The sequence below is a fragment of the Cimex lectularius genome, unplaced genomic scaffold, assembly GCF_000648675.2.
Source record: "Cimex lectularius strain Harlan isolate CLEC.00 unplaced genomic scaffold, Clec_2.1 scaffold41, whole genome shotgun sequence".
In the NCBI taxonomy this organism is placed as follows: domain Eukaryota; kingdom Metazoa; phylum Arthropoda; class Insecta; order Hemiptera; family Cimicidae; genus Cimex; species Cimex lectularius.
In genome coordinates, this window is record NW_019393011.1 from 3,069,266 (window position 1) to 3,093,238 (window position 23,973).

At 34.2% G+C, this 23,973-nt stretch overlaps 1 long non-coding RNA gene across 3 annotated transcripts in view; it reads left to right on the plus strand.

Annotated features, from left to right (window-relative positions):
• Nucleotides 1-23,973, plus strand: part of LOC106663813 — a 128,696-nt gene that overhangs the window by 70,096 nt on the left and 34,627 nt on the right. The window lies entirely within an intron of this gene.

Below are 23,973 nucleotides of genomic sequence, written 5' to 3' on the forward strand. Positions count from 1 at the left end.
ATATATAACAACGATGGTTTTATTGATAGATTCTTTTCGATCGTCTTTTTTATATATACAAATACATCCAATTCCTGAAATTTATTTCGTTTTCGGAATTTTCGAATCGTCTTCCAAAAAGTGAGGTCAAGCAGTTTCGGTTCCTAATTTAATTTCATCAATTCATACATCATAATCGATAATCTCGCATCACAGAGTTAGTATAGACTTGGAAGTTGATTTTTAAAATTCTTAGAATTAAAATAAATATATGTATTTTCGACCTTAACACGTTATAGTGCTTTTGACTGAAGGATAAACTTGTTTGATATACCTATACACGAAAATTGATACTGAAAAAAATTGACGTTATATTAAATATGTCACAAAAGTAGAGATTCCTAGAATGTTCTTATGAAACGAGATGAAAACTTTATCCTGCTGAATTGAAACATCTCGCAAGTGATAATATGGATGCCAAGAGAAGCCCAATTAAAATCCTTTAAGGGCTGTCTGAAACATCATATTTCAGAAAATCCATGGTTATGAACTACTTCATAAGAAAGGACCCGCCAATTTCACCAAGTACTTTTACCAACTCGATCAACTAAGTGTAGCGAGCAAGGAAAAGTGGCATTCATTTTAGAGAAATTGAATTGTTTTTCGCCGTGACAACGCCAGGCCCCGTCTTCTGCTGGCGACCCGGCCAAAAGTCGTTGCACTTGGGTTAGTATGTTTCTATTACCGTATCCTAAAATTATGTAATAACGATTTGAATAAATCGACTCTTGCAAGTTATGCTGTCATGAAACAGGCAAAAATCCTTTCACTTTTGAAAATAAAGCTAATTGATACCCTTCATTTTCAGTATATGTGCTTGGATAAATTGACACTCATAAACATATAAATAGTAGTGGTAACTTAAACGTATGATAATTCTGGAATCACTAATCTACAACGTTGTTACAAGAGAAGGGATTTACTTCTATTAAGATTGATGCCAGCCAAGGGGAAAGTGATAAGCTTTATCGCTATCTGTTTACATGAACTTCGTCTCTATTGACAATTCCCTTTCACTCCACATCGCAATAATTTTTAGTTCCAAATAATCAAAATAGTTAACCAATTAAATAATTACTTTTATAGATAAAATTTTGTGGTTTGGGATTAGTTTGCTAGTTAACAGGGAATGTTATTAAAAAGATACTTTTTTGGATGAATTCTTCTTGTTTTGAATGTTTGTATGTTTGAAGGGTCAGATGTAAGACAATCTTGTAAGAAATGGAGGATTCTTGGTTCGAGTTTAAGTAGTTAACTTTTGTTTGAACTGTAAACAGAAACACGATCTATCGACCAATATATGGCAGGGATGTTTAAAATTATAAACTTAAAAATAAAACGAGGGAAAATTCGAATTTTTGTAGGTTGTGATAGGGAGTGGGTGTCCGAGTGGATCGAGGTCACGATAGCTCAAATGGTAGAGAAGCGGCGTATTTAGCCGAAGGTCGTGGGTTCGAATCTCACTCGTGGCACTAGCTTTTTCATTTCAACCAAAACCTTACATAAAAAGATTAATTAATTGAAAGAAGTAATTGGTCAATAGTTATAAACTAAATATAATGGGTTTAAAATAATTTTCATCCTGAAGTTACTAATATTTTGAGAATATGATATCTCTTTCGTCGTTATGTTTCAAAGGAAAATTTAAGCAATATAAATGTCATTTTCAAGCTTGATTACAAAGTGAATAAATACCAAAATAATTGTTTAAATTTCTCTTAGTAAACTAGCCTTAACAATAAATCGTTTTTCCTTCGCCTTTCATTTTATCCTTAAAACCCTTCTCTTTGTCTGCCAAGCCAGTACAGGTAGACAGATATAAGAAAGTCAATTTTGGAATTATACCTGCATTCTTTCCTTAGGTTTGTCATCCTGAAGTGAATTTCATTATGTAAAAGTAAGCTCGTAGCTTTTAAATGAAACGTGTACAATGAATATTAGCTATATAGCCCCGACGGGCTTCTCAATATAAATTGTCCATCCCTAAATGTTTTAAAATACTTAACTAGTCTACAATGCAACATTTTAAAATTTATCAGTATTTTTTATGCGTGGTGATTAGTGTCCGTAAGTCGAAGATTATTTAGAAATCGTGAGATGCGGTCTGGTGTGATGTAGGTTTCAGAAAAACATTTCGTTTATCGTGCCAACGTTTCGATCTTTATTGAGATCATCTTCAGAGCTCAAAGTGTTTGTTTTCTGTGTAATTGTGCCATTCTTGCGTGTCGTGTTGAGAGTGCCCTGAAGCCGTGAACGACACGCAAGAGTGGCACAATTACGCAGAAAACAAACATTTTGGGCACGGAAGATGATCTCAATAAAGATCGAAACGTTGGGCACTATAAAAAAATGTTTTTTTGAAACCTACATCACACCAGACCGAATCTCACAATTTCTGAATAATAATAGTGTGTTTTATTTTGTACATTAATAGACATAAAAACACAGTAAATGAAAAAATGCGTATACTTTTTTTAGTTTTGTTTTTTCTCCTTACTGTTGGTATATTCGATTTGATGAAGAGTAATTAACTGTGCTGACGTTTGGATATTTTCCACAACGTTGGTTGTGATGTAGTATTGGATTTGTAATTAACGATCGATTCTAGGAAATTTAGGCTGAATACTGAATCCTAATGTTCCTTCCAGATTGACTCACTGCGCAAGCAGAAATTTCTAACAGTTTTTAAACATGTAGAAAATATACTTGGTTTTATCTTTAGTATAAATAGCTTAAGGAAACTTTTATTTCCATGGGGTAAGTTTAAAAATTCAGATAGTATAATTTGTTTTGATCTGAAACATGCCGTGACTACTAGTATTCGTAGGAGAATGGTAAACGGAAATAACAAATGTATTCAACGAAATCTGTATTCAAATTATGTGACTACATTGCAGAACAATCATGAAAATGATTAAAAAATGTAAAATTCCCTTAAGATATAACCGTTGTTTTTTTCAATTTTGAATATTAAATAATGAATATTTGATGTATATAAGCTCAATTCTGCTCTTATATGTACGTACAAACAGAATAGAGTTTATGCTCACCTGAAGCACCCTCTAAATTGTTTTGGCGTCTGAGATTATACATATGAGATAATCGTCTTATCCGTCCCGCCGCAAAACTTAGGTTCCTGGCGTACCGGTACTGTTATCAGCTAGGTCAGTTCAAACTCCAACGCAGCCGGTTTGAAGGTAGGCACATTCTACTGTTTACATACCATGCACTCAAGCAGGGTGGTGGAGCCCTCGATATTCCTCTATCACCCTTTATACATCCTACCTACATCTAACTAATCTAATTCGTGGTCTAATGGGATAGTCAATTTTCCGCTCTCGGCCCTACACATTCATTCTCAATATACAGAAAAAGTAAAATGTCTCGAACTTCCATAAAGTAAACCTTTGAAAGAGGCTTTGGGACTTGGGGAATTGGGAGGACGGCGTTTCGCTGATGACGAGAAGTGGAGTGGTTCATGTAAAACTGGCTGATAACTCGGCCCCCTCTTATTACATTTATGCGATTAAAATCTATCAAATTCAGTGAGAGAATTGTGCTTTGAGGAAAAGTAATTATATGAGAGAATGGATATTTTGAGGTCAATTTTTTTGAACAATTAATATCATTCAATTAATTAGTCTCTAGCTCAAGTGGTAGAGTAGCGGCGTATCAAGCCGAAGGTCGTGGGTTCGAATCCCGCTCGTGACACTGACTTTTTTATCTCAACTAAAAACCTTAATTAATTGACTAATTACAATGTTAATTATAACAATAACAAGTATAATTTAAGTTATGTAAATTATAGAAAGTAACCAAAAATTAATATAGCACAATAACACTGATTTTATTGATCTCCAGACCTACCGGATTTGGTATAACGTGAACTTTTTTTTTAAAGGAGGGAATTTTAACTACGAGGTTATATGAACCCTCGGGATGCCGATGTTTTTGAAAAACAAGCTCATCTGTAAGGATGTAGGGTTCGAATGCAGGGCCGCTGGATTCGAACCCGGGACCTTTACCTTACAGTGATGAGCGCCGTGTCAATGCCTAAACCGTTGCGGCCACCGACGCCCCCAACGTGAACTTTTAAACCAATTGTGTGTGTTTATGTGTAGTTGAAATCTGTCATACGATCTCATCATCACGATCTCCAAATAATAATTTTTAAACCAAGTTATTTTTTATATAGTTTTTAGCGCTACTTTTTTTGGTTTTTTGGCATTGTAAATTAAGCCATCGACTGGAAGATATCTCGTTAGAAATTCTCCGCGATCCTTTATAAACAAGCGAAGTCCAAACAATTTTAAAAATACAACTCGGCGGAATATTTGAAAAGTTTGTAATATTCAATTTATCCGAGCAACAGGTTTTATCATGTTGTGCACTTTTGAAGGGTTTTGTAACACAATGTTTAAAATGTTACCCTTTCGCGAGTATTGAGAATGTGGTCATCTCATGATTATCGAAAGGAGCGGATGGATGATTCACGCTCGGCATTGCTAACCAACCGTTTTCAACTTCCGCAATTTGATATGACTAAGGTGTTCGGTGTGTAGATTTTTCCATAGAAAACCAGGAAATTAAAGACATCCTTTCAAATTGATTATTCCTGGTGAATATTTCTATCTCAGTTATCTGATGTGAGCCAAAAATAACATTTCCAAGAACTTACAAACAACCGCAACTTAGGCTATTCCCACGGATTAAATTAATATAAGAAAAAATAATTACTTCACGCCCTGGCTTACTATATACGGATCACTCATTAAACCGATCCGGAGGAGTGCATATTAAAATGAAAATCGACCTCTCTTTCCACGTTGGCCGTTGACTCCCCCTTTTCGAACCGGAAAGATTAAAGATTCGATTAATAATTTCTTTAGAATATAGAATATGCGAAAATTATGTTATTTGTTAAAAAAACTGTTTTATTGTTTTAATGTATGTATATAAAAAATTGGAAGCTGTGCTGCAACGTTAAACTTTACTACTAGGTTGTAAACCTCTTGAATATGAAAAAGCAGATGACCATGCTAAAAAGGTTGTGATATTACGTTTAATGACACCTAACTTCCTTATAATTCCGTAAGCCTGGAAAGAAATAATTAAAGTCCGGAGTAAAAGTTTTTTAAAGGATGGAATTACCAGTTTCCACCAGGTAGTCAAAATACTTTGTTAAAGCGATCTAATTTGAAGAAACGTGTAGCCTTTAATTCCTGGGCTGATGCCAGATTAGTCATTGGCATCCTTATAGGCCATTGTGCTCTTGAGAGACTCACGTGTTATGGTATACATTACATTTCTAGACTATGTCAAATATGAGTTCTCATATGTTGATACCTAACAAAACTAAGAAAAATGAGATATATTTTATACTCTATCCTGATGACAATAAAATAAAAATACAATAATATGAAGAATGTTGTTTTTTCGTTAAAAATTATTGAATTTTTGACTGAACTTTTTTTGGTGGTTCTGCCCTCCAAATTATCGGACACGTCCGCCACTTCTTGTAAATAGGCCCTATTTAGAGAAAAGTTTTGAAGGTTGAAATCAGCTATGTGAATATATCATTTTACCGCATTTTTTTAATGTAAATTGAAAATAAAAAAAAATAGTAAAAGCTGTCAAAGGTTATCAATAACCAAATAATTTCTAAAAAACTATTTTTTAAAATTAACTAGATCATAATTTTCTTTCTTAAAACTAATAAAAAAATATAAAATTTAAATTTAACATAAATTTTGGTTTGAATTTAAATTTATCGATTTTGGACCCCTAGAATTTTTCGATTGTTAAGAAGTCGTTATCGAAATATCTGACTGATACGGCTATAATTCAAAAATGGCTAAACGAATTTTAACATTAAACATATCTCGTGTAGAAATGTGTGGTGATTAGTGACCGTTAATCGACAATTATCCAGAAATCGTGAGATGCGGTCTGGTGTGATGTAGGTTTCAGAAAAACATTTTCTTTATCGTGCCAACGTTTCTATCTTTATTGTCAATAAACATCGAAACGTTGGCACGATAAAGAAAATGTTTTTCTGAAACCTACATCACACCAGACCGCATCTCACGATTTCTGAATAATTAAATATATCACTTGAAAGAAGAGGAACTCTAACGAAGTAAGTTGCACAAAAATATATACAATATATTTACAAAATAGAGAACTTTCCGAAAAATTTCTCCTGAGCATTTTTTGCTCCAAACGAAGCGTAGAATCGATTCCCTGAGTTTCATCAGAAGGAACTGGGACACCCTGGATAAGACATAAAATATACAAAATCGGAAAATTATTTATCAAAAATTAATCTCTTCTTTAAATAGAAATAATAGACCGATTTTACTTTCCTGTTTCAAAATAAAATAATTTGAATTTTGTAGAGAATGTGCTGGAAAGTTTTGCAGATCAATGTCTATTATAATAAATTTAGAATATTGAATTTATATATTATTTCTTGCAATATACTTAAAACAGGCTGTAAAATAATATATTCATATGCTGATTTGAGCAAGTAGCGAAATAAAAATATTAAAAAATGTGAATTTCAACTTTTAAAATTTTTCGGCGAAATCTGGGTCTATTCACAAGAAGTGGAGGACACTTATGCGATATTTTTGTGTGTAGAATCACCAAAAAAGGTTTGACCCAAATCCATGACACACCAACCTGGTCGACGTAAGACGTCGAATAACCCAAATTTTGATTAAACGTAAATAAGAGAGCACACAGACATCGAAACCCTCAACCAAATTACAAGTGGCATACCGCTGAATACAATTTTTTAAAAGTTTGAATTGACTTTTTTAACTGTCAGAAACAAATAACCTCTAAACTTGGCAAACGCTTGGCACTCCCGCACTCGACTAGATTTTTCTAGAATTTTGTAAACCTCATTAAGCTATTATATAGTCTATCTGTTTGACAACAATATAATTTTTATTTATGTATTGTATATGCAATATTGTTTATACATATATAATTATCCAATATGTGTCTATAAAATTTGACTAACAACTAACTTAGTGACTAACTAAGATATTAATTACAATCGTCGCAATTATTATTTGGAGGTCTTGAGATGCGGTCTGGTGTGACGTAGGTTTTAGAAAAACTTATTAAATTCACTAGTTTCGTGGTCCGCTTGACCAATTGATATCTTACAATTAATTAAGGTTTTAAGTTGAGATAAAAAGTCAATGGCACGAGCGGGATTCGAACACACGATCTTCGGCTAGATACGCCGCTGCTCTACCACTTGAGCTATCGTGACCTCGATCCACTCGGACACTAATTGCCATTGACTTTTTTATCTCAACTGAAAACCTTAATTAATTTTAGAAAAACATTTTCTTTATCATGCAAACGTTTCGATCTTTATTGAGATCATCTTCAGCGTTCAAAGTGTTTGTTTTCCGTGTCGATGTGTCTTCTTAACTGTCGTGTTGAGAGTGCCCAAATCATCACAATCTTTTAATATTATGTTGTATATATTAGACGACTCTCAATAACTCGATTCCTTGTTTTTTGTCAAATCCCCTTCTTTTTCATATAATGTTTGCCTCCATTTTTACCTCTACATGTCGAACATTTCAAATTGAAAACCTCTATTAGACGATTTTTGTAGACCCACGAGACCAGCGCCTTGTCTACCTCATGAACCCTCCAGTCTCTCTCTCGCGCTCTCTTAACAGTACCAACCTACAGTACCGCAACATTTCACGCTTTTCCGGCGATTCGTTTTTTTTTTCAGTTCGTTCTTGTTTAAGTGTTTTTTCATTTTGTGTACAAAAAAAGTTTTGAAACATTGTAAGACTTTAAGCGTGGAGGAGAAATGACTATTAAGGCGTTAGATGAAGGCATTAAGAAAAATTGCGACATCGCCAAATAAGTCGGCATACCGCCAAACGCCTTATCCACAATTTGAAACAAAATAGAGTTAAGTATGACGCAGAGAGGGGATTACCCGATTCAATACCTCGATTAGTCCAAAAAATTGATAATCCGAATTTTCAATTTCCTCTGAGATTCGAGAAATCGAGAGTCGACTATATAAAAAGGGGCTACTGGGAGACAATTCAAACTTACCTGACTTTAATTTGTTACTTCGGCCAAGCTTTCGATAGGATCTGACCACCAGACATCCTGTATAAACTTATAAGTACTCACTTCTTATTAACTTATCCTTGTGTCCTATTTAACTGACCGCTGCTCCGTGAAGTTTATTACAAACGAATATTCAGATATCAGACCGATACAGGCCGGCGTACCACATGGGCGCATTCATAGACTCATTCTTTATTCCATTTATACTGATGACGTTCCTATATATCCCGATATAATCTACGCTGATGATACGGCAATTTTGTAATTTTGTCTTTTAACCCGAATCCTATCAAGTCACCTTCAATATCCAAGAACACCTTGAGGTTATCAAATATTAGGGAAAAAAGTCGAGACTGAACGAGGAAGGATGTATACAGTGAAAATTTACGCTGAGAAAAAAAGCCCTCAATTGTAACAATTACTAGGATCCACTCTAGTACTTAACATAAAACCTAACCTGACGTGTAATCCTCAAACAAACCTTACGAGATTGCAACGTAACAGAAGACTAGAGTAACTATGAAGAGAATCAATAAGTTGTATTAAATTGACGCCAAACACCTGCAATATGCAAACAGAAAGTATGAAAAAAGCGAAATGTATGCAAGGTTGATTTGGGTAGAGAAACATAGAAAGATAAACACGCGGGCCACAATGGACTAACCCAACTCATATTTGCATACTGTATTAATAATTTATTTATTGTAACTATACCTGTTAACTGAAAATGATGTTGACATTTAAGTTTAGATTATATTTTCATATAATTGAACAATGATGAACGTGTAATGGTTAGAATTATTACGAAGTTCACGACCTATCAATAAATAATTGGCTCTGTATCCACCTAGCGTTGAATTTTGTTGTTTTTTAAAAATGTTTATATTGGATAAACTTGCTATGTGTCTCAAAATCTTTACACCTAATACCTGACTAATACCTGAAATTAATTTATTAGTATTTATATATTTGTCACAGATTTATCATTTATCGTCTTTATTGAGAGAAAGATCTCTCTCTACATGATAATTAAAAAAACGTAAATAACAAAGTAATTAGGCTGTTGTAGCTATTGTGATAACTTAAAATTATAGTACAATAATATGATGTAAATGTACATAAATATAGGCCCAGAGAAAGGAAACAAATTATCTCCGAAAACTTCTTCTTTGTGAACAGAGAGACAATTTAATTTTTTTTTCATCGTACGATTGTAATTTTTCATAACTTTGATATGAAATCGTGAGATGCGGTCTGGTGTTATGTAGGTCTCAGAAAAACATTTTCTTTATCGTGCCAACGTTTCGATCTTTATTAAGATCATCTTCAGGGCTCAAAGCGTTTGTCTTCTGTGTAATTGTGCCATTCTTGCGTGTAGTGAGTGCCCTGAAGCCGTGAACGACACGCAAGAGTGGCACAATTACGCAGAAAACAAACACTGAGCACTGAAGATGATCTCAATAAAGATCGAAACGTTGGCATGATAAAGAAAATGTTTTTCTGAAACCTACATCACACCAGACCGGATCTCACGATTTCTAAATAATTATCGATTAACGGTCAATAATCACCACATTTGAAAATATTTTCAGCTAATTATAAGTGTTTTTGTTCAGTTACTATATTGTTTTATTGTTCGAAGAAAAAGTCAAAAAGACCTGAGGTCGTGGGTCCTTGAACGAAACATTACATAAATAACGAAACATCAAACTGAAATATATCGATATTTCAGACGTTATAACGCGAATTGTCATTTTTTTAAATGAAACAAAGCCCATATCGGAGAATTAAACACATTGGATTTGGATTATTCGTTTACCTTAATCCGTCTCAACAGTAGTTTTTATCTTTTTGAAACCCATTGGCCACTTGAATACGTACACATGTAAACTTTTTAGGGTATTTTAGTGCATGAAATCTCTTGTCAAAGGACATGGTCGTTCTCTTTCGGAAGATGTCCTCAAAAGAGATGTTTTACCATCTGATAAAAACATGTCTGTATAAGTGTATGTACAGATCCTAAATGTGAGGTGTAGATTTAGATATAAATTTTCAATGAGTTTACTTTCAGTTAAAATCCCCTTCCCTAGAGAACCTAAACTAATGTATTACTAGGTGTCCCAAAGTTTTTGTAGGAATCAAGCAGTTCATTTCTTTCTTTTAATAAAATCAGGTCGGAGCCACGTTAACATTAAAAACTGAACTTGAACTAAAATTATGAATTGAAAACAACCTCGGAAAGAAAACAAGATTGGATGAAGGGGAGGGAGGATAACAAATTTACGGAAAACTTTAATCTTAATTAATTAATTTAAATAATGAGATGGGAAGTTAGTGTCCGAGTAGATCGAGGTAACGATAGCTCAAGGGGTAGAGCAGCGGCGTATCTAGCCGAAGATCATGGGTTCGAATCCCGCTCGTGCCATTGACTTTTTTATCTCAACTAAAAACCTTAATTTATTTTAATTTTAATAACTCAGTAATTCCAAACATAATTAGAGGTCGTTTTAACCATTAAAGGCCGTTTATGGTACCTTAAAAAAAAATAAATAGAAAAAATATATCTGGCCTGTCCTTTATTTTTAGGCTTTCTGTATAGTTACATAATATAGAACGATGGACTGCAAGGCAACACGTCATCCTTGTCTTTTATTTAGAGTACCCCTATGATGTGACGTCAAATAAATACAAATGAATGAAAAATGAAAATGAATCTTCTTTGTCGGTGTATCTGTAACTATCCTGTAAACGGTGGTGGCCCTAAACTGAGGAGTCCCTTAACGGAGGTTTCAATGTATAATAGCCCCCCTCCCCCCAAAAAAAAGAAAGAAAAAAAGCACGTGTAATTTTTTTTTTTTTTTTTTTGACAGTTAAAAATTCATCCATACGGATTGCAGTCTCGTCCCTCCGATTTATAAGTTTCACCATAATCTGTAGTGTAAAGTAATAAGTTTAATCAACTTAGATGAGTTGAAGCACGTAAGCATTTTACACAACTTTGATATTATCAGTATAAATAAATTGAGATGAAAGGAAAATGAAGAATATCAAACACGTTATAATGGCGATTGCAATGGCGGTCATGTCCAACGAAGGATTAAATAGTGAAGTAATCTTACAACCAACAGTTATAATTAGTTTAATTTATAACGCTTTTTAATCTCTTTCCTTATGATACTTTAATTTATATATATTTAAATATACGAAGTGGTCTTCCGAGAAACTACCATTTATATTTCCTAATTGCTATTCGAAAAGTGACTCGATTACAGGCTTCGTAACTGCCTCCGGTGACTCACGTCTGCTGGCCGGTTACAATTTTCATCCGCCACACCAGAATTATAGGATTTGTAAAAGTCTGAGAACCACCGCCCGTTTGAACCTCTATATTGCGCATTGATTGTATTTAATAATTGGGATGAAAAGTTCCATCAATATCAGTGGTGGAAAAAAAAAGTGGAAGTGCATACTTTATTGACATGAACAGGGATGACAGTGAAAAATGCCCGTTTCATCTCTCAAATTAATTGCATTCGATTTTATTAAACCGGTGCTTTATCGATTTAAATCTCGTTTTTCACCAAAATCCCTGGATCCAAATATTTGTGAGGAAGAATACGTCCAAATTAACATTTTGTACTGTTATCGCCGGGGCGAAGTAAAAGTCCGTTAACCTTGACGATAATTGGACGGTTATCTGGGTAGAAGTACGAAGGATAGTGATATGCTAAACTGTCGTTGAAGAAAGTTCATTGTTCATTCATCACCGTTATCAAAACGCTAATGATTTGTAACCGGCAATACCTTTTGGATTGAAAGCGAAACGGCTTAGCACAATAGGACAAGATATAGCCGAAGAAATTCAAAGAAATCCTGATAGCTAAACCGCAACAAAGTTAGGCTTGCATAAGTTTAAAGTACTTAAAATGCTGATCGATATAATTTTCAATACCAATTATCTTACGTTATGCTTAAATTAGGTAAGTATGATCGACTTTATTTTAAAATTAAGACATAACAACTATGTACATGAGGAGTGATCAGTGATGATCTATTAACGAAGGCAAAGCATGTAAGATAATATTGCAATATATGCGCCATAAATAAAATATATAAAGCTAGGTGATTTCAGCCCCCAACGCAAACTCATTCTTTCTTCAATACATTCTTTCTTATTGACACACATTCACTTAAATAGTGTGGTGGAGTACTTGTTATTACTCCACTAATCTAATTAAGGGTCGATGGAATATTCAATATACCCCATCGGCCCTTACACGCTACACATTCACCCTAATAAATACATTCATCCTAAATAAACACAAAAGGAAACCAAAACGAGATATCTAGTATATCTAGTATATCTACTGTATATAATAATATAGTTCAAGAAAAATTCTCATTTCGGCTAGCATTCCAACTCGCTCTCTATATAGAGCCAAGGAATGACCTCCCCTCAAATTAGTGGAACACTTCAAGCAACTTGTGTGGTGGTTTTATGGCCTTATACAAAAATGTCTTTTCTATACCGACTTCCTTCCCCACACCTTCAAAATCCAACGTATATAAACATAAAACAGCAAAATCTCACTGGCACTCTCAACACGACACGCAAGAATGGCACAATTACCAAGAAAACACATTTTTAGTGAGTAGAAATACTTTGATTGAATGTATAAAAAAAAATTTCATTGTATAAATTCACTTTTTTCCACATCCTAATGTATTTGTTAAATTTAAAAAAAATGTTTGTGAATCCCAGGCCCTGAAGATGATCTTAATAAAGATAGAAACGTTGGCACGATAAAGAAAATGTCTTTCTGAAACCTACATCACACCAGACCGCATCTCACGATTTCTGAATAAACTTCAAGCAACTTTTCTCCATAGGCCGGACACACACGCATTCAGCATCTAGCCCCTCCCTGCTTATAACCCCGACATCGGACTACAGTTATTCAGTACGGTTCTTGTCACGTAAATTGAAAAAAAAATTGTTTGTCAAAATCAAACCCACGACCTTCGGTTTGATACGCCGCTACTGTACCACTTGAGCTATCGTGACTTCGATCCACTCGGACACCAATTTCCCATCATTCATTTCAACCAATACCTTACATAAAGATTAATTGATCGAAAGAAGTTATTTGGTCAATCGGACCATGAAATATAATGGATTAAACAGATAGTACACACATCTTGTCAGCCCGAATTAAGAGATGCTTGCGACAAGAAAAAAAATCTGCGCACTATTCTCATTTGTCTGATATGAGGAAGGATTCAGCATCTCGCCCCTCTCTGCTTATGTGAAAAGATGCCATTTGTAATTGTTGATTTGTATCGTGGAGTGGTTAAAATTAGTTAATAATAATGAATTTTAATTAGAGTACGACGATTTTTGGATTAATTTTGTTTTACCAAAGTACTTATAAGATTCCATAAGATCGAACAAATTGTTACCAAATATTTTGGGGGGTTAATGAATACAAAATTTCATGGATACAATGACAACCTTCCAGTTGGTAAAACGTTGTTAATATATGTTTCGTATCAATAATTCTTCTCATGGTAGGTTCATAACTCATTGACGGTTTATTTTGGCCTGTAGCATTTTTGAATATATACAAACTTAAATTCTTACATATCTTTTACATGAATAGTTTTTTAGACTGTCATTTGTTATTCCTTAACCAAACTAGAAACGCCACACTAAGTCTGCTTTGAAATAATCGAATTATAGAAGACAATTTTAATTTTTTGATAGTATTTATGCACTTAGAATGCCATAATTTTAATAATTGTTTTGTCTGTTTTACCAATATAATGGCACCTTAGTTGATAATCCATTGTATTTGTATGTCAACCATTACTCATAAAAGGGAGGACAAAATTGAAAGTTTTATTTTAATAAGTCGATTTGACATATTTTCGTTACTAAAATAAAATAGCTTTTTAAGCGATTTTATAATGATGTAAGTTGCCATGAGAAGTATTTAGTACTTCACCCAACTTGTACCGTTTTTCCACAGCTGTTTGGAATATTTATGCCATGTATTTTTACGTTGTTTCCGTATTGGAAGTATTCGAATAGTTTGGCAATAGCTAGTTCTGTACGGTACTATTTATGAGATAGTCTTATGTTTTATCGATAATAAAATTCCATTTTCTCCGATACCGCTGTTTACAAACGAAAACTTTAGTCTTTTATAGGAAACGGTTTAATGCTTAAAGTCAAGGGTAACAAAAGGAATGGCGAAGCAATTTTCAATGTTTGTAGGGTGATTTTGAATCGAAATGATTTTATAGCCTATGTAACGTCATGTCGGTTCAAGCTCCGAGTTTGTTTGGGCTTGAGACGGGAAAAAGTTTTATGAACCTTTTCAGGCCCCGTACTTTCACGCCGTGCGGCTGTGTGAACTATGTGTCATGTTATGTCTCAGGATGAATCCGGGGCAGGCTTTCCGTTTCTTGCTGGGAAATTGTTTACATTATTATTTCCATAATTAAATTTCCTTGGTAAAACATCATCTTTCATATCCAATTTCGTCAGTGGGTGTTTCAATGCAATCAATAACCCCAGACAGAACCATAATGTAAATAACCCGATTGCAATATCTTCACGTTTGAATACTTTTATAATAGTTTTAATTAAACAAGATAGGATAAACCTACGTTTTCCAACTTAATTGAACACTTGCGGAATTATTTCTGCTCTTTTGGCACCAAAATTATTACATTTTATATGATTTTATTTAGTGTATCTTAATATCATGTTTACCAGTAGAACTGCATGATATTGAAAATATATTTTTACCCTTGTACAGCAAAGGAATAAATTTTAAACTTAACTATACTGTTTATCTAAGGTCTTGTTGACATGAAAAAGTTTGTCACGATCGGGATTCGAATCCACGAACTTCGGTTCAATACGCCGTTGCTCTAACCACTTGAGCTGTCGTGACAGCGGTTGAGAGCAACCGAAGGTCGTAGGTTCGAATCCCGATCGTGATATTAACTTTTTCGTCTCAACTAAGCTTGGATAAAAAATATAATTAATTGAAATAATTAATACTAATTATTTTAATGACTTCAAAACATATATGGATCAAATTTTTTAAATTTTAAATTGGTAAATACAGTATAAATTATATATCAACACACAAGATCAAAGTTATATATTATCTTTCAATTAATTAAGGTTTTTAGTTGAGATAAAAAAGTCAGTGTCTCGAGAGGGATTCGAACCCACGACCTTCGGCTAGATACGCCGCTACTCTACCACTTGAGCTATCGTGACCTCGATCCACTCGGACACCAACTTCCCATCTCAACCCCACCTTTTAAATTTTCCCTCCTTTTTGCCATTTTTTTCAAATTCACAAGGTGGGGTTGAGTTCCCATCTCCGTTAGTGTCCAAATGTATTGAAGTCACAATAGCTCAAGTGGAAGAGTAGCGGTGTATCTAGCCGAAGGTCGTGTGTTCAGATCCCGCTCGTGACACTGACTTTTTTATCTCAACTAAAAACTTTAATTAATTGAAAGATATTAATTGGTCAAGCGGACCACGAAAATTAGTGAAGTTATTTTTTATGTTTCATTTTAGAACGATACATCTGTATTTTATGGTTGACCTTCCGGATAACTTGCCTCAAATTTCGAAATTAATGCACAATTATTATTGCAACTTGAACTTGAACTGTGTTGGTTCCAACGTGCAAATACATATGGTGGACCGGGAATAGACTGTAAGGCTAAATGTGATACTTCTCTCGCTGTTAGTCTTGGAGCTGAGGAGCTTTCCGGTTCACCGATATATTTAATTGAAGCCCATTCGCAGGCCGTTGTACTCGTTATTTCTATGTACTTATATAAAAAAAAAAAAAAAAAAAAAAAAAAACCTGTAGGTTGACTGGTTTTGTACTCTTTGGCAATTAGAATAATTTCGTTACATGTTTAATTAAATAAGTTAGTTATTATTTAACGAAAAAGCACAAAATTATTTTTTTAAGATATTTATTTGCAGCCTATACAAATTTGTTTATATTGCAAATGTGATCACTGTACGTTGTTCTTATCACACGGTCACAGCACTAGCACTAATACTAGCCAACCGGAGGACACAAGCTATGATAAGCCAGCCAATACTGGCACTCAGTGTGAGAGATAAGGGACAAGGTGGTCTTCAGGCCACTGTCGATTAAGGTGATGTGGCGGGTTCATGAAATGGGAATGTGTAGTGAGGAGTTGAGCTTTGCGTTAGCATGGATCGAGAGGTTAGTTTGGAATCGGGAATGGATGAGTTCGTTGAATGTTGAGGTCGTTTGGATGGTGAGGTTAGTGTCGAAGTAAGGAGCTTTGACGATTTGTCTGAGGAATTCGTTTGAAAGAATTGGTTGCGTAGGTTGTTGGATGGCTTGGGAGAATCCCACAGTTCTACTTCATATGTCCAAAGTAGGCGCAGTGTCTTCTATAACGTTAGTTGAGTCTTGACGGTCACGACGGATTTTGGTCCTAGGAGTCTGCGAAGTTGTGCAAGTCTTCTGTTAAGTTGCTGTCTTTTAAGTCTTGTGTGAGGATTACACGCCAGTCTGCTTTCTAGGTATAGTCCCAGGTATTTGACTTGAGTTGAAGTCGGAATCTATTTCTTTTTGATGTACAGTGGAGGGCACGACTGTTTTTCAATGTAAACGTACACTGAGTACATTTTCCAACTTCAGGTTTGATCTCCACTTTTTGCATCAGTCTTCGATAAGCTCAAAGTGTTCTTGGTTATTGGAGATAGCTTGGGAAGGATTTGAGTTAGAGGATAGAAATGTGGTGTCGTCCGTTTGGTATTGGGGTATGCTGGTAGATCAGCAGTATAAATTATGTAAAGGATGGGCCCAAGAATGCTATTATCTAAAGACGGCTTTTTCATACTAATGTAAAATTATTGGCAAACAATTGAGATTCATCTTTGTAATTTTATTTACGGAATTTTCTTCAATACGCTTCCTCAATTCAAAAATTAATTTAAAATGATTGAATTTGACTAAAAAGGTCATTTTTTCGGTGGGGTTGGTGGTCCACTACTTCGTTTTATAAAACAGAAAACGCCTCGCATCCTAACAACATTAATAAACCAAGACAAAACCTCCTTCCGTTTCTCCAAAATTTGTCTAGTATAAACGCAAATTGTGTGCAAGACCATTTGATATTTCGTGTTAATCAGTGGCTCATTGTGCAAATCCTATGTGTGTATGTCTGTGTGATGTTTTACTCTTACAGCCCGTGTGTATGCTAATCAGCAGTCACTACGACTTCTGTCTGTCTTGACCTCTGTCCTCTCTCACTCACTCACTCTCTCACTCTCTCTCTCTCTCTCCCTTTCTCTCTCTCTCTCTTTCTCTCTCTCTCTCTCTCTCTCTCTCTCTCTCTTTCTCTTTTTTCTCTCATCATTTAATTTTATGTTTTTTAAGTTTGGTTAATCAGTATATATACGATATTAAGTTTAAAGTTTTTTGTATTTTATTATTATGTGTTAAGTCTTTGCTTAGTAGATGAATGTGTTTAATTATTTTTATTAGCATATTTTTATTCTTTTTTAAATGTTGAAAAACGTCGCCTCTCCAGATTGTATTATTGTCTGTTGTTGATTCTGTACGATTTCTTGGATGACAGCGCTGTTCCAATTTGTAAGGAAGATCGAATTAAAACCAACAAAACCAGGTTTACATTACGTGCCAACACACACACGTTGGAAACCATATGCTGCAATAGCACATTTTCAATAATTTTTCTTTGTCTTTTGTAACATTAAAAATAGTACAAAAGTAAAGGCTCATTCGTATTATCATTAATTACTTATAGAACCCTTTCTTTACTCTGTTTGTCCAACGGGGTCTCATTTCTTCTACGGATTTTTTCTATTTGCAATTGTTTTTTTTTTGTTTTTGTTTTTTTACTTAATTTTATAACTTAAGTTATTATAAGAAGCTAGTGTTTCGGATGAATAAATTAGACATAACAGTCAGGGATTATTTTTATCGTATTTTACTAAAAAAAGGTATGCGATTGGAATTTTCGTGTATAATCCATTGGCTGGGTCCATTCCAAAAAATAAAGATAGTAATAGTGTTAAGGAAAATCCAAGTTTTGGCACTAGTTCTTTTTAAGACAAATTGCGTACTAAACCTTCTTCATCAAGATATCACGCACTAAAATTTTGTATGTAGGAAGTTAGTTGGGAAGTTAGTTTCAATTAACTAGGTTCTTGTTTAGACCTTATTTTGTAATGGGAGAGTAGTACTCGCACTATTGACTTAGTTACTTGAAATCGGGTTTGATTAGGACCGTCAACGGTTAAAGGTTCTGTCTTTTTCATCCTTAACGTTAACCGCAGGTCAACATTTATCCACGGTTAACCGTTTTCCCTGCGTTCTTCGCGTGATCCGTCTAGGATGTACCTTTTTTCCTTTCCCAACTGCCGGCTCAATTAGAGAAATCGAATGAAATGGGGGTAAATATTCCGAACTGATGCCAAGACCGGTTCAACGTCATTGTTGAAACGTGTCACCCGCCATTTTTCCCCGAGTCGGCCTCACTTAATGATGCGATCCCAATTTAGCTTTCTTAATTAAAATAGTTTATCGTTTTACAGAGCATGACCCCTCTGAAGAGGTAGCCGTTAAAGCTTTCCCTGCACATGCTGTTCTCTTGCTAATTGTTGTTCCTGTAATTAAGGTGTAATTCGTTTTAGACAACACTACGAACAGTCCGATGACTGGGACAAAAAAGAAGCTGTACGAACGTTTAGACATGTCTATTATCTACACCATGTCATTCAATTTAAGGCAGAAACTTATTTAGGGTCACTTTATGTAAGTACAATAAAACGAAATGAATGAATGCCATGTTTTAGTGTGTCATGAGAATTCGAAATAGCGGTTGTGCAGCGATGCAGTCGGTTTGGATAATCAGAGGATGAACGCATTTCAGCAGTTTGTTAAAAACGGGGTCCGCCAGCTTTAGTTGCATGTTTGCGATAAGACACGTTTATTCGGAGGCGGCTGACTATGAAGGACGTGTAGCTTCTTGAAACATTCATGAAATGCGTTTTCACCGTTCCAACTTTTATTTTATTTAGTTTATTCCACGTTGCAAATTTTTTACAGGGCAGTGTATTTCAATCTTTTAATTTCATTTTGGTTCTGATGTTGGAGCTGTTTAGTAGAAGTGGATTGTTTCATTTCATGACCAAGCCTCACTGCGATCAGTTTGTAACAATTTTAATAACGTGATTGCAAGATATTTATTTAAACGGGCAGATGGCCAAAATACATTTTGCAATTAAAACAAAAATACAAACTTGTCCATATGAACAATTTAATACTTACTAAGCGATCAAGCCAAATCTTATATGCTGCTAGTAATGATGTTATTAAATCTTACAACTATGATAAAACAAACAACAGGAACAATCTAATTATTTTGAATAACTAGGACATGGGACCTGATTGAACATATTTATTTGTGAAAACTTTTGAATAAGTTTATTAACTGTTTTCTGGAGTCGATTGATACCGCAATGGACAAGATAATCTTGATAAATATGAGGAATGAAGTAAATGGAAAAAAAGGCTTTGATCATGGACACGTAAATTTAATTGAGAAAGTAAGGAAGGACAATCGAATATATTATTTATAAATAAACACGGCAGTTTCTAATGAAGATAAGTGATAGTAGATTGGCGATGATGAATATTATTATATGAACTAAAAGGAATATTTAATTTGAAGGAGATGAATTTAAAGAATTTATTTTGAACTTGTTCTAAAGAATATTTCTGACAGAGTAGGTAGGGAGACAAGACAGGGGAAGAGAATTCAAGATTAAAACGGACAAGAAAGCAATAGAATTGTTTAAAGGCTATAATATTATTGAAATTACGAGTACTGCGAGGTTGAAGCAGCCTAGCAACATAAAAGATTTATTTAGTATTGATGAAATATGCTGGGAAAGGGCTGAAAAGTGACACCTAGGTCTTTAATATAATTGACATTTAAAGCAATATTATTATCAATGTTATAAAAGGAGCAGAATTTTTTACAGTCTCGGTAGAAAGGCATTACATATGTTTTTGGAGCTTTTCTAACGAAACCAAGGAAATATCCCTGAGAGAAACTTTTGCAAAAGAATTATGTCCTGAGCACTCAAAATTCGTGATAAAATTTGGGATCATGAGCAAATGCAAGAAAATTAACTGAATCATTGAATTAACTACCTTACTATCCACTTTGACCGCCAAATCCCATTTGTCCACCAGTAGAAATCGATAAAGAGAGTTCATAAAACGCTGGACCCTCATCCCAACCTCCTAGTCCAACCCTTTCATCCTGAGCCCTTCCCGACAATTTTCTAACACTCCTAAAGTGCCAATGGCCTCGCGATTTCCTCCCTAGTGAGGAAATTGACTAGAGCTGTTAGAGGAGTATAATTAATGGATTATTTGTGGTGTTTAGTGACCGTTAGCCAATGATTATTTGAAGATCGTGAGATGCGGTCGGGTGAGACGTAGGTTTTAGAAAAACATTTTCTTTCTCATGCCAACGTTTAGATCTTTATTGAGATCATTTTCACGGTCTGGGATTTATAAACATTGAAATTTTACAAATACACACATAGGATGTGAAGAAAAAAATGAATTTCTACAATGCTAAAAAAGTGTGGTGATTAGTGACCGTTAATCGATAATTATTCAGAAATCGTGAGATGCGGTCTGGTGTGATGTAGGTATCAGAAAAATATTTTCTTTATCGTGCCAACGTTTCGATCTTTATTGATATCATCTTCAGAGGGGGCCAGGGATTTACTAACATAGTTTACATTTAGCAAATACATTTAGGAATGAGTCTGGTGATTAGTGACCGTTAGTCGATAATTATTCAGAAATCGTGAGATGCCGTCTGGTGAGATGTAGGTTTACAATGCAAAATGTATTTTTTATATTCAATCAAAGTATTTCTACATAAAACAGCAAAATCTCACTGGCACTCTCAACACGACACGCAAGAATGGCACAATTACACAGAAGACAAACACTTTGAGTGAGTAGAAATACTTTCATTGAATAAAAAAAATATATTTTGCATTGTATAAATTCATTTTCCACATCCTAAATGTATTTGTTAAATGTAAACAATGCTTGTAAATCCCAGGCCCTGAAGATGATCTCAATAAAGATCGAAACGTTGGCACGATAAAGAAAATGTTTTTCTGATACCTACATCACACCAGACCGCATCTCACGATTTCCGAATAATTAATGCTAAAAAAATTAAATTTCAAGTAATATATAATCAATATCGTTAATAAATAAAAGAAACTATAGCGGCCCTAAATGAGAGCCCTGGAACGCCCGTACAAGAATGAATTTCAAAAGAAAGGGAAGAACGAATTTTAACAATTTGAAACCTATCTCAGATAATTTTATATTGGAGGCTTCTGGAATTTAGAAAATGTTTGTAAACAGAAATGATTTTGGTCATTTTTAAAATTTAATTTATTTATTTCAACACAAAGTATTTATTACAAGTTTGTATGCACAGAAATTTAAATTAACATGTTACTTTTATATATATACACAACATTGATAATGAATGAATTGATAAAGGGGTACAAATAGTTGCAATTCTGATATATGCCATACAGAAAAAGTTGTATGAATGTTGTATAAAGTGCGAATAAATTGTGGTATGTGGATGTACTTTATTAGCGTATATTAATTTAACCCCAATTACCCAAAAGAGTATCGTGTACACTGGGGTAGTGTGAAAGAATTGTGGTTAGTGAATGTAATTTATTAATAAGACTAGTGGGGCTTATCCCCACTTACCCCGAGGAATATCGAGTTCTCGGGGTAGTGAGGTCATCAGTATGTCAATGTAATTTATGTACGTGAATGGAGGGGCTTAACCCGAAGAATATCGAGTCCACTGGGATAATGTGAATGAATTTTGGTGTGTACATCTAATTTATTAGCCCGAATGGAGGCCCCCAATTTCCCCCCGAGGAATACCGCGTGGTTTGTGTGAATACTAACCAGAGTTCTGTTTGCTATTTGTTATTTTATTCACATTGACGAGGCCTTGAGGTACAGAGAGGTTAGAATAGGATAAAGAAAACGGTTACCATCACATAATCAGGACTCGTCAGCCTCGTTGTTAGAACAGTAGTCTGTTAATCTATATTTTTGGACATTTTCAATTTCCCGAGTGAACTGGTATGGATCCATCTATCTGGCACTGTGAGGGCCAAGTCCGAAGAACGAAAAGCATGACTCTTCGCTCAACACTTTTTCGAAATATCCTGACATAATATACAGTAACCATAGAAAAAGAATTATTCCCAACACTAGCCCATTCCATAAAAAAGTTTTCCTCCTTGAGAGGTCTAGTACATTTCCAAAAACCTCAAAAAGAATGCTCCTCGATACAATCTTATAATCACCGAAATCCTTTGATTCCTCCTAAAAGAAACCTCTTTAAACGTACCTTTTACGCGATTCTGTATAAATACGATCAATTAATAATAATAAATTATCAATCCTTTTTTATTCAGATTTGATCGTACTATTTTTTAATATTTAAGTCTAGGTTATTTTCAAAGTTTTATGAATAAGTGGTCAGAAGAGAAAAAGTACTTTACAATTCACTAGTTTTCGTGGTCCGCTTGACCAATTAATATCTTTCAATTAATTAACTAAAACTAACTCAACTAAAAACTTTAAGTAGTTTACAATATTTCAAACAATATTTACGATATTCAAATTATCTAAGAAAATTCCAAAGGGGAGGCTGGGAAGCGAACCCAGGAACTGCATTTGTCACGGATTGAAAAGCGGATTCTCTAAATATCGTTGAAAGGTCTTTTTCGTTTTCACCATTTGCTAACTTGTGTTTTGTGTTGTAACGCGTTGTAAGATTTTATCCAACAGTTTCATAATAATGAAAGAATGTCTGCCAAATTTCCAAAATTAAATGGATGTAAATGAACTTCCCCCCAAAATAACCCGTAACTTTCGTTGATGGATTCGTTCAAAACGGGCCATTTACATGTTTATTAGGAAACTGTTATCTAAATTACGTTAGGATTTGGTCCTATTCGATTCGTCTGAAGCGCGATCAAAGGAGGCAAACCTTAATGAAGATGAGAACAAGTGTGCACAGCAGGCCTTTGGTGCAGCTAACAACTACAATTCTCTCAATACTCCTGGAGGAGGAGGCTTTCTATTGAACTGGGTTTCCTGCCTTGTTTTTGATATATATACTTCAGTAATTTAATTGAATTCCCTTCCTCTTGTTGCTTTTAAAGAGTTACAAAATTAATGGCAATATTCTTAGAATGGTTCATCACTTTTATAATAAATTCAAATTAGATTGAAAATTTTATTTTTGCATTTTTTCATTTATTTTATGAACCTTAAAATATTGCATATTTCCGATAGAGTGTTATCTCCCAGCTAAACAACTAAATGTGTAAAAATGGCTGGGCAAGAATGAAATCCAGACATTTTTTATTAGATTTACGGCCAAATATAAACATATTAATTCAGATGGAATATTGTGATTTATTCATCACTGTTTCATTTCTTGTTAATATCTGCATGTTTATACATTTTTTATCAATGGCTGTTTATTCTTATCATTGGTATATCTTAGACGTTTTCCGATGGTATTCATTGCCTTGAGTGAGCTGCCTAATTTATTAAATATTAATATATTATTTATTATTATCTCTTGAATTTCTTTATATTAGTGACTGTGTTTGATGTA